Source organism: Ovis canadensis, chromosome 10 (genome assembly GCF_042477335.2).
Source record: "Ovis canadensis isolate MfBH-ARS-UI-01 breed Bighorn chromosome 10, ARS-UI_OviCan_v2, whole genome shotgun sequence".
Classification (NCBI taxonomy): domain Eukaryota; kingdom Metazoa; phylum Chordata; class Mammalia; order Artiodactyla; family Bovidae; genus Ovis; species Ovis canadensis.
Genome location: NC_091254.1, coordinates 79,133,949 through 79,145,049, shown reverse-complemented (window position 1 = coordinate 79,145,049; position 11,101 = coordinate 79,133,949).

Genomic DNA, 11,101 nt, shown 5'->3' with positions numbered 1-11,101 from the left:
TGGTTTTCAATACAAACAGGAACCAGGTCACATAATTTATAAACCCCTGTTCTTCTGCTTAGTCCTAACTTAGGGTTCAACAATGCATTTAATCTCTATAGCTCAGTTTATTCATTTGCAAAATGGGACTAAAATTAGTGCAACATTGCATAGTATTCTTGTAAAAGATAATCTTGTGTAGTATGTCTTAAATTAGATATATACAAATTATTGGGTTTAGCTCATGTAAGTAATCAAAACATAACTCTTAATTTAGTATTTGATTGATTATATTTTTGCTATTTAATATAGTCATTTAATAGCTTAGAAAAATTATTTCATTACAAAATGAATAACTAGGTTTTTATAGTGATATCAATTTTAAAACATACTTAAAAATATTGCCTGCTGCTGTTAAGTCTCTTCAGTCATGTCCGACTCTGTGTGACCCCATAAATGGCAGCCCACCAGTCTCCCCCGTTCCTGGGATTCTCCAGGCAAGAACACTGGGGTGGGTTGCCATTTCCTTCTCCAGTGCATGAAAGTGAAAAGTGAAAGTGAAGTCGCTCAGTCGTGTCCGACTCTTTGCCACCCCATGGACTGCAGCCTACCAGGCTCCTCTGTCCATGGGATTTGCCAGGCAAGAGTACTGGAGTTGTTCTAATCAAGATAACTGTGACATTGTGAGCTCAAATGATCGAGGTTCAGGCCAAAATAAAACATATTTACTTGTAAATATTTTCTATACTTAGATATTAAAGATCACACTAACTTCATTTGGCACAGGGAACATAAACCTATTTTTAAAGAATCCTCACTCAATTATGTCTGAAATCAATCTAAAGTGCTTAGAGTAAACCTATGTCTGAAGGAAAGATATGTTTTCCCCACAGCATTCACAGTTTACCCCAGGAAAGCCTGATTCTTTTTATCACAAAGGAGGTAAATTGGGAAAAAATTAATTGTCGGACCCAGTAAGATTGTCTAAAGGTAGAATAGAAGTTAGCTAGCTGGGGTGAGTGAGGGAGAGAAAAAAAATCCTTACTTATGAATAATTGCAAATGACCTACTCCAAAGAAGATATAAATATCTCTAGATAAATATGATATCTTTTTACTAATGAAATTGAATTTTATGGTTCAAAAGTCCTTCTGATCAGTTGTTGCTACAATCCATCCAACTAGAGTTAAAGCTACAAGAACATGTGTGAACATTTTTAATTCTTAGTGAATTTCACTGGGAATGCTTTACATAATTACTTTTGGACTGACTAAATTAGATTTCTCAGGCTCGAAGTTATCTGTCTTAGTGGCTCGACATAGTTCTTCTTTACTCCTCCGGAGTCTGTAATCTGGGCAACTAATGTTAACAGTTGGCTAATGTGGAAAAAAATATTCATTTTTATTTATTAATTCAACAGATATGTATTCATCACTCAATGTACCAAACACTAAGAATATAGCAAAAGAAAATACTTTTTTTCATATAACTTACATTCTTAAAGGAGATTGAAAGTAATCCAGATAAACATGTAAAATGGACAACATATTATAAGATCATAAAAACAAAGGAGGAAAGTAAAGCAGGGAAGGGAGAGCAGGAGGGTGTTGCAGAGTTGTCGAAACAGCTCCAGATTTGGAACCTGAGCTACTAGAAGATCAGATGTACCATTTACAAAAACGTAGAAGATTGTGGAACAAGCAGATGTGTGGGGAATAACAGATCACTTCCAGGTGCATTAAATTTCTGATTGTTGTTTGATATTCGTTTGGATTGATGAGTCTGTGATTCAAAGGAAAGATCTAGGCTAGAAGTAGAAATGTATGAATCATTCATATAAGTATGTGTGTGGTATGTAAAGCCAAGGAAACTGGAAACAATGAAACTGTATGACATCACCAAAGGAGTAATTGGGCTTCTCTGGTGGCTCAGGGGTAAAGAATCTGCCTGTTAATGCAGGAGATGTGGTTTCTATTCTTGGGTAAGGAAGATCCCCTGGAGAAGGAAATTGCAACCCACTCCATTAGACTTACCTCGGAAATTCCATGGAAAGAGGAGCCTGATAGGCTATAGTCTATGGAATCACAAACAGTCAGACATGACAAAGACAATACACAAAGGAGTAAAAGATACTCAGATTAAGCACTGAGCAGACCCCAGTGTTGAAATGTTAGTATATTTAGATGGAAGGAATCTAGCAAAGTTCACCAAGGAATATTAGCTAGAGACAGAAGGAAAACAAGGTAAAGCATGATAAATATTTCCAATGTGGACTAAGTTCAAGGGAACCTGGAAAGAGATATAGGGTGTAATTTATATTGAATTTGGGAACAGTGTATATAGAAATTTCCTTCGAGGAGTCTTATGAAGAAAAGGATTGGGGATATAAATGAATAGGTAGTGAGTAGTATATTTAAATTTATTTATTTATTTTTTTGCTGAGAGGAAATTATAGCACATTTGGATGTTTATAGGGACAATCTAGAGGAAAAGATATATTTGATGACAGAAGAAATAAATAGATGACATTGTAAGAATAAATACAAATTGAAAGAAAATGTAATAATTTTCGCCTTGAAAAATGAGAAAGAGCCTCGTTCTCTCTTTTTCTTTCTTAGAACATTTTCTTTTGATAGCATTTTCTTTGGGTCATTGTAAGTTCTTTTTCAGCCACTTTGATATATATGTAAATCATTCTAAAAGCTAAAGAAATCTCTTGCTGGTTTTACAGCCCAAGAATATTTTTCTCAAGGCCCTGGGAGGCATATCTTTGAAAAGTAACCATCAAGGAATATAAAGCCCTCGTCTCTCACTTTCTGAGAGAAGATGGGAGCCTACCTTCAGTAGATGCCACACTCCAAATTACAAAACTTCTGTAAGTCAAACAGATAAGAAGATTTCTCCCCCCCTCCTTTGGATAAAGACAGTTATCTAACATAGATGGTCACAGTTACCAGGTGAATTTAGAATGAACGATATGTAACCATTGGTGCTATCAAGCTCTCTTACTTGAGGAGTAGCTTGTCTTGAGCGCATGTTTGTGATGGACTGTGTCTGTTTGTCTTATATTGATGGGTGAGATTTCTGTCTGTCTCTAGCTGACTGCCTTTGATGTCCATCACTTTCTGGTTTATTGCTTTGCTGTTGTTTTTCAGTCACCACGTCATGTCCCAATCTTTGTAACCTCATGGACTGCAGCGTGCTAGGTTCTTCTGTCCTCCACCATCCCCCTCCCCATGTTTGCTCAAATTCAAGTCCACTGAGTTGGTGATTGCTTATTCAAACACAAAACTGTTTTCTTTCTCTTCTGTCATGAAGTGGTTTGGGGGATTGGTAGGAAATTTTGTGTTTAATTATATTTCCTTAACAGTATCTAGTGACTGAACAGAGAGTTTAGCCTTAGTTAGGAGCTGAGGTAGTTAGTTTTTTTATAACAAGGAGAAGTTATAGTCTATGGCCACAGATCAGACAAGTATGTATCAGTTATGTTAAAAACAAGAGAGCAGTCCCCCCAAAAAAAACTGTTTATGCTAAGCCCCAAACTGAGAAGTAGCACGGTTAGTTTTGGCTCTTCCAGATTGGAACCTTAAACCAGTCAGTCAGTAATCCTCTGATCATCACTACTTAGTCATCTGCCTGCCATTTCCTAAAGGAAGCTTAGGATAAGAGTCAATTAAGTCTCCATAAAAATTTTGTGAGAGAGTTGGACCTTAAAGAAGGCTGAGCACCAAAGAATTGATGCGTTTGAGCTATTGCTGGAGAAGATTCTTGAAAGTCCCTTGGACAGCAAGGCGATCAAACCAGTCAATCCTAAAGGGCATCAACTCTGAATATTCATTGGAAGGACTTGTGCTGAAGCTGAGGTTCCAAAACTTTGGCCACATGATACGAAGGGCAAACTCATTGGAAAAGACCCTGATGCTGGGAAAGATTGAGGGCACGAGGAGAAGAGGGCAACAGAGCATGAGATGGTTGGATGGAATTATCAACTAAATGGACATGCGTTTGAGCCAACTCCAGGAGATGGTGAAGATGCTGTAATCCATGGGACCTCAAAGACTTGGACACGGCTCAGTGACTGAACAATAACAAAAAAAAAATTCATGTTATTTTTTTCCTTTCAATTATAAATTTAAGACTTAAAAAAAAATGTCCTCTTTGTCAAACCTTCACCTATGATTTCAGTTGCAGTTCTTGGTATGTTGACCCAAGTCCTACTTCAAGAATGCTCATCTCTTCTCTTCTCTATCTCAGTATTTTTTTTTTTTTGACAGCTCTAGAAACCCTAATCTTCCAACTAAGAGAATCTTGGAGGTTTAGAGAAACAAAACTCTTAAGGACAGTCTCCACTCAATGGAGCTTAGGAGCGATGGGTAAATATTTCAACTTCCTGTCCTTCAGATGAACAGTCATAAGAGGCCCTCTGAATTCCTTTCGGAGGTCCTGGTACAATTCACTATTCAGTGGCCACATCAGCAATCTTAATAATATATCCTATATTGCCTTTTCCCATTTAAGTCTGTGCTCTCTGCTCCCTTTCTCTTGCTGCCTGGTATCATCTGCTGAATAAACTAATAAACCTAAGACAGGGATTGTGTTTCAATCCCTGGGTTTTACCATTAGTGTAACCTGAAAGAAATCACATGTTTTATTAAGGATAAAGAAACGAGTTAAAAATAAAAAGCCCATCCATTAAAGATAGAAATAAAATTCTTAAAAAAGACTACAGATATTAAAACAGAAAGAAAATAAAATTTGTTTTAGAAAAGTGAGCAGATAAAAGGTTTTAAAACCTGTAATTCTATACTTAGCCTGAGAAAACAACTAGTATGAAAACAAAGTACATTCTTAGACATGCAGTGCCTCAGATGTACATCTCTAAAAGATTAACCCAGGGATGCACTCAGCAAAATATGAACTAAAATGAATTGAAAAAATATCATGAACGAAAACATCAGCTATTCTGGTGATAATTGTGTGCTGTGTGCTAAATCGCTTCAGGCATGTCCAACTCTGTGACCCCATGGACTGCAGCCTGCCAGGTTCCTCTGTACATGGGATTCTCCAGACAAGAATACTGTCTGAAGATCTTCTCAATCCAGGGCTCGAACAGACATCTCTTACATCGCCTGTCCTGGCAGGTGAGCCATGTAGTTGCTCAGTACTAAGTTTTTCAGCAGAATGCTGAGTAACTGAGATATTTTGTTAGCAGTTTAGGATATGTATTTGAGACTCTACTTATAGGAAATTCAGAGATCAAAGAAGTCTTCCTGTAAATACTGAGGCTCAGGTTGTAATCTTGTGTTCAGTACTCTTAAGAGCCAGGAGAAAACATGGTCATAAAAATATGCTTTTGAGACTCCTAAAGATTTGTCTTTACATATTAGTGTTTTCTAGTAAGAAAAATGTAAACATGTTTCCTCAGAATGCCATTGCAATATACATATATGTTACCATACAGACTTTTAAAAAGGTAATCTGACAAGATAAAAACTAAACAAATGGCTTTTCTTATTATTAATTTCAATATAGCAATACCCTATCATACTAACTTCACTTTGGATACCACTGCTACACAGTGTTAAAGTGAAAGGCTAATCTTTAATGCAGATGGAGTTCCATTTAACTTTACAATGGAGAAGAATGCTTAGACATGAAATGTGATTCTCTTGTTTGATATCCTTTTTACCTGTTGGGAAGCTCTGTGTTCCTTAACTTTTGAACAACTTTTTGGGCATGCAAAATACTTTAAAATGCTTTTTCTTCTGTCTTTTATTTTCCTAATTATAAACTTTCTGAGGTAAGGTTGCCTGAAATGAAAGAGAATATAGTGATTTAAGCAGGCTTCACAGGTGGCGCTAGTGGTAAAGAAACCACCTGCCAATGCAGGAGACATAAGGGACATGGGTTCAATCCCTGGGTAGGAAAGATCTCCTGGAGTGGAACATGGAAGCCCACTCCAGTATTCTTGATGGAGAATCCCATGGAGAGAGGAGCCTGGACGGCTACAGTCCATAGGGTCACAAAGAGTCGAACATGACTGAAGTAACTAAGGAAGCACAGCATGTAGTGATTTAAGGAAGGAGACTTGTGGAGGATAAAGATAAAGAAGAGGAGGGCCAACAGAGGAAGATAAAGAGATTGTGAGATTGTTTGAGATTTCCTCAGACCAAAATGAAATTTTCCAGAAATACCCCAGAACTTTTTGAGACTCTTCCTTGATTTTTGGCGGTTCTCTGACTATCTGGCAGGACCTCAAAATGTCTTGTGATACAAATGAGAGTTCTAGAGTTCTGAACTTTGCCAGTTTGGTAACCCAAATGTAAACTGGAAAGGAGCATTAGGGCTGATATAAAGGGGATGTTATCAGTTACTATTAAAATTACAATTGGAGGGGACCCTCAGACACTTTGATGCCAGATACCAAGTTCTAACCTAATGGCTAAAGGAGACCAGTGATAATAGTGCAGATTAAATGTCCCACCTTCCTATTGGAATCATACTTAATATTAAGATCATTTTTATTTATCAACAATATGTAGATATTGTTCTTTCTATTCTGAAACTAAAATTCATAGTAGTTGCATTATTTGCCTCATTCTTAAGCATTCAGCCATGGGGTGGGGAAAAAAAGAACTGGAGATAGACTAGCATAACAAATCAGTCCAGTTTGAATATTATTGGGCTGATTTGCTTCAGTCTCTTCTGTGACTACAGTTGAGAATGGAATTAAACACTGGTGGCTGAACCATGTGTGTAGCTCATAATGAAAGGGTTAAAGCAAAGATGTAGAAAATGCTGTAAAATGGCAGTAAGGAGGTATGTATGTATTTAATCTTGACCTTTATTGGAGAAGGAAAAGGCGACCCACTCCAGTATTCTTGCCTTGAGAATTCCATGGACAGAGGAGCTTGGTGGGCTGCAGTCCATGGGGTCACAAAGAATTGGGCATGACTGAGCTACTAACTTTCTTTATGGGTTTTTGTTTATTTAGTTTAATTTGAATATAATTAGACAGGTTTCGGTTTTCAGTTCCACCAGAAGCATGTCCCAAGGCAAATATTCAAATGTACATAGTTTGACTGGTGATCCCGGAAACTCTGGCAAGGAATATGGAAGTGAGACAGAGAAGGGAAGAGATCCAACATTTGGATGCATTATCAAGCAAGCTACTACTCTGGTAATTGGAGCTTAATCTTGCTAGTGAATTCTGAAAGCAAGCATATAATAAGTCCCCCAGAATTATCCCTCCCAAGGGACAAGGGAGCTGGAATGTTGGTATACAAACTCCCATTGTTCATTGTTTTGAGGATTTTTCCTTGGGAACTTTAATCTTAGCACATCTGGCTGGCTGTGCACATGCTTCACATAGCCAGAAAAAGCCTGCAGGCAAAAAGAATCAAATACTGGCATTTGGAACCCCAGCTCAAAGATGGTGAAGTGAGGGTAGGGAATTAGGAAAGCATAAACAATATTTTTATCACAGAACCTACTTTCTCATCCCTATATTCTCTTGTCTGACTGCTTGATTTACTTATACTGTTTTCAACATAGCATTAATAGGCATCTGAATTCACAACTTCTGACATCCCCAAGTCCTCGATAATCCTGTTACAAATTTCTTACTTATTATTTTCAACAGTGCTAGAAATGAGTTTATAGAAGAGTTTTGAAGGTAAAATCACATCCAAAAGAACATCTGTTCAAGTAGCATTCAGGACATAGTTGCATGGAATTCAAAATTCTCTTGAGAGGGGAAATATGCCACAGATATTTTATCTGAAAGATGAATAAATAATTAATAACTTAGAAATATATTAATTTTTTCATGTTCTTACATTATGAAGTTGTTTGCTTGAATTAATATAACTCATTTATAAATATTTTTCTTATTATTTTTCTTTTTTTTTTTTTGCAGTTTTTCACTATACTTATTTTTTTTTTTCCTTTTTTTTATTTATTATTTTTTTTTTTTAATTTTAAAATCTTTAATTCTTACATGCATTCTCAAACATGAACCCCCCTCCCACCTCCCTCCCCATAACATCTTTCTGGGTCATCCCCATGCACCAGCCCCAAGCATGCTGCATCCTGCGTCAGACATAGACTGGTGATTCAATTCACATGATAGTATACATGTTAGAATGTCATTCTCCCAAATCATCCCACCCTCTCCCTCTCCCTCTGAGTCCAAAAGTCCGTTATACACATCTGTGTCTCTTTCCCTGTCTTGCATACAGGGTCGTCATTGCCATCTTCCTAAATTCCATATATATGTGTTAGTATACTGTATTGGTGTTTTTCTTTCTGGCTTACTTCACTCTGTATAATCGGCTCCAGTTTCATCCATCTCAACAGAACTGATTCAAATGAATTCTTTTTAACGGCTGAGTAATACTCCATTGTGTATATGTACCACAGCTTTCTTATCCATTCATCTGCTGATGGACATCTAGGTTGTTTCCATGTCCTGGCTATTATAAACAGTGCTGCGATGAACATTGGGGTACATGTGTCTCTTTCAATTCTGGTTTCCTCGGTGTGTATGCCCAGAAGTGGGATTGCTGGGTCATAAGGTAGTTCTATTTGCAATTTTTTAAGGAATCTCCACACTGTTCTCCATAGTGGCTGTACTAGTTTGCATTCCCACCAACAGTGTAGGAGGGTTCCCTTTTCTCCACACCCTCTCCAGCATTTATTGCTTGCAGATTTTTGGATCGCAGCCATTCTGACTGGTGTGAAGTGGTACCTCATTGTGGTTTTGATTTGCATTTCTCTAATAATGAGTGATGTTGAGCATCTTTTCATGTGTTTGTTAGCCATCCGGATGTCTTCTTTGGAGACATGTCTATTTAGTTCTTTGGCCCATTTTTTGATTGGGTCGTTTATTTTTCTGGAGTTGAGCTGCATAAGTTGCTTGTATATTTTTGAGATTAGTTGTTTGTCAGTTGCTTCATTTGCTATTATTTTCTCCCATTCCGAAGGCTGTCTTTTCACCTTGCTTATATTTTCCTTTGTTGTGCAGAAGCTTTTAATTTTAATTAGATCCCATTTGTTTATTTTTCCTTTTATTTCCAGCATTCTGGGAGGTGGATCATAGAGGATCCTGCTGTGATTTATGTCTGAGAGTGTTTTGCCTATGTTCTCCTCTAGGAGTTTTATAGTTTCTGATCTTACATTTAGATCTTTAATCCATTTTGAGTTTATTTTTGTGTGCGGTGTTAGAAAGTGATCTAGTTTCATTCTTTTACAAGTGGTTGACCAGTTTTCCCAGCACCACTTGTTAAAGAGATTGTCTTTACTCCATTGTATATTCTTGCCTCCTTTGTCAAAGATAAGGTGTCCATATGTATGTGGATTTATCTCTGGGCTTTCTATTTTGTTCCATTGATCTATATGTCTGTCTTTGTGCCAGTACCATACTGTCTTGATGACTGTGGCTTTGTAGTAGAGCCTGAAGTCAGGCAAGTTGATTCCTCCAGTTCCATTCTTCTTTCTCAAGATTGCTTTGGCTATTCGAGGTTTTTTGTATTTCCATACAAATCTTGAAATTATTTGTTCTAGTTCTGTGAAAAATGTGGCTGGTAGCTTGATAGGGATTGCATTGAATTTGTAAATTGCTTTGGGTAGTATACTCATTTTCACTATATTGATCCTTCCAATCCATGAACATGGTATATTTCTCCATCTATTAGTGTCCTCTTTGATTTCTTTCATCAGTGTTTTATAGTTTTCCATATATAGGTCTTTAGTTTCTTTAGGAAGATATATTCCTAAGTATTTTATTCTTTTCGTTGCAATGGTGAATGGAATTGTTTCCTTAATTTCTTTTTCTACTTTCTCATTATTCGTGTATAGGAATGCAAGGGATTTCTGTGTGTTGATTTTATATCCTGCAACTTTACTATATTCATTGATGAGCTCTAGTAATTTTCTGGTGGAGTCTTTAGGGTTTTCCATGTAGAGGATCATGTCATCTGCAAACAGTGAGAGTTTTACTTCTTCTTTTCCAATTTGGATTCCTTTTATTTCTTTTTCTGCTCTGATTGCTGTGGCCAAAACTTCCAGAACTATGTTGAATAGTAGCGGTGAAAGTGGACACCCTTGTCTTGTTCCTGACTTTAGGGGAAATGCTTTCAATTTTTCACCATTGAGGATAATGTTTGCTGTGGGTTTGTCATAGATAGCTTTTATTATGTTGAGGTATGTTCCTTCTATTCCTGCTTTCTGGAGAGTTTTTATCATAAATGGATGTTGAATTTTGTCAAAGGCCTTCACTGCATCTATTGAGATAATCATATGGTTTTTATTTTTCAATTTGTTAATGTGGTGAATTACATTGATTGATTTGCGGATATTGAAGAGTCCTTGCATCCCTGGGATAAAGCCCACTTGGTCATGGTGTATGATCTTGTTAATGTGTTGTTGGATTCTGATTGCTAGAATTTTGTTGAGGATTTTTGCATCTATGTTCATCAGAGATATTGGCCTGTAGTTTTCTTTTTTTGTGACATCTTTGTCAGGTTTTGGTATTAGGGTGATGGTGGCCTCATAGAATGAGTTTGGAAGTTTACCTTCCTCTGCAATTTTCTGGAAGAGTTTGAGGAGGATAGGTGTTAGCTCTTCTCGAAATTTTTGGTAGAATTCAGCTGTGAAGCCGTCTGGACCTGGGCTTTTGTTTGCTGGAAGATTTCTGATTACAGTATCAATTTCCGTGCTTGTGATGGGTCTGTTAAGATTTTCTATTTCTTCCTGGTTCAGTTTTGGAAAATTGTACTTTTCTAAGAATTTGTCCATTTCTTCCACGTTGTCCATTTTATTGGCATACAACTGCTGATAGTAGTCTCTTATGATCCTTTGTATTTCTGTGTTGTCTGTTGTGATCTCTCCATTTTCATTTCTAATTTTATTGATTTGATTTTTCTCTCTTTGCTTCTTGATGAGTCTGGCTAATGGTTTGTCAATTTTATTTATCCTTTCAAAGAACCAGCTTTTGGCTTTGTTGATTTTTGCTATGGTCTCTTTTGTTTCTTTTGCATTTATTTCTGCCCTAATTTTTAAGATTTCTTTCCTTCTACTAACTCTGGGGTTCTCCAACTCTTCCTTTTCTAGTTGCTTTAGT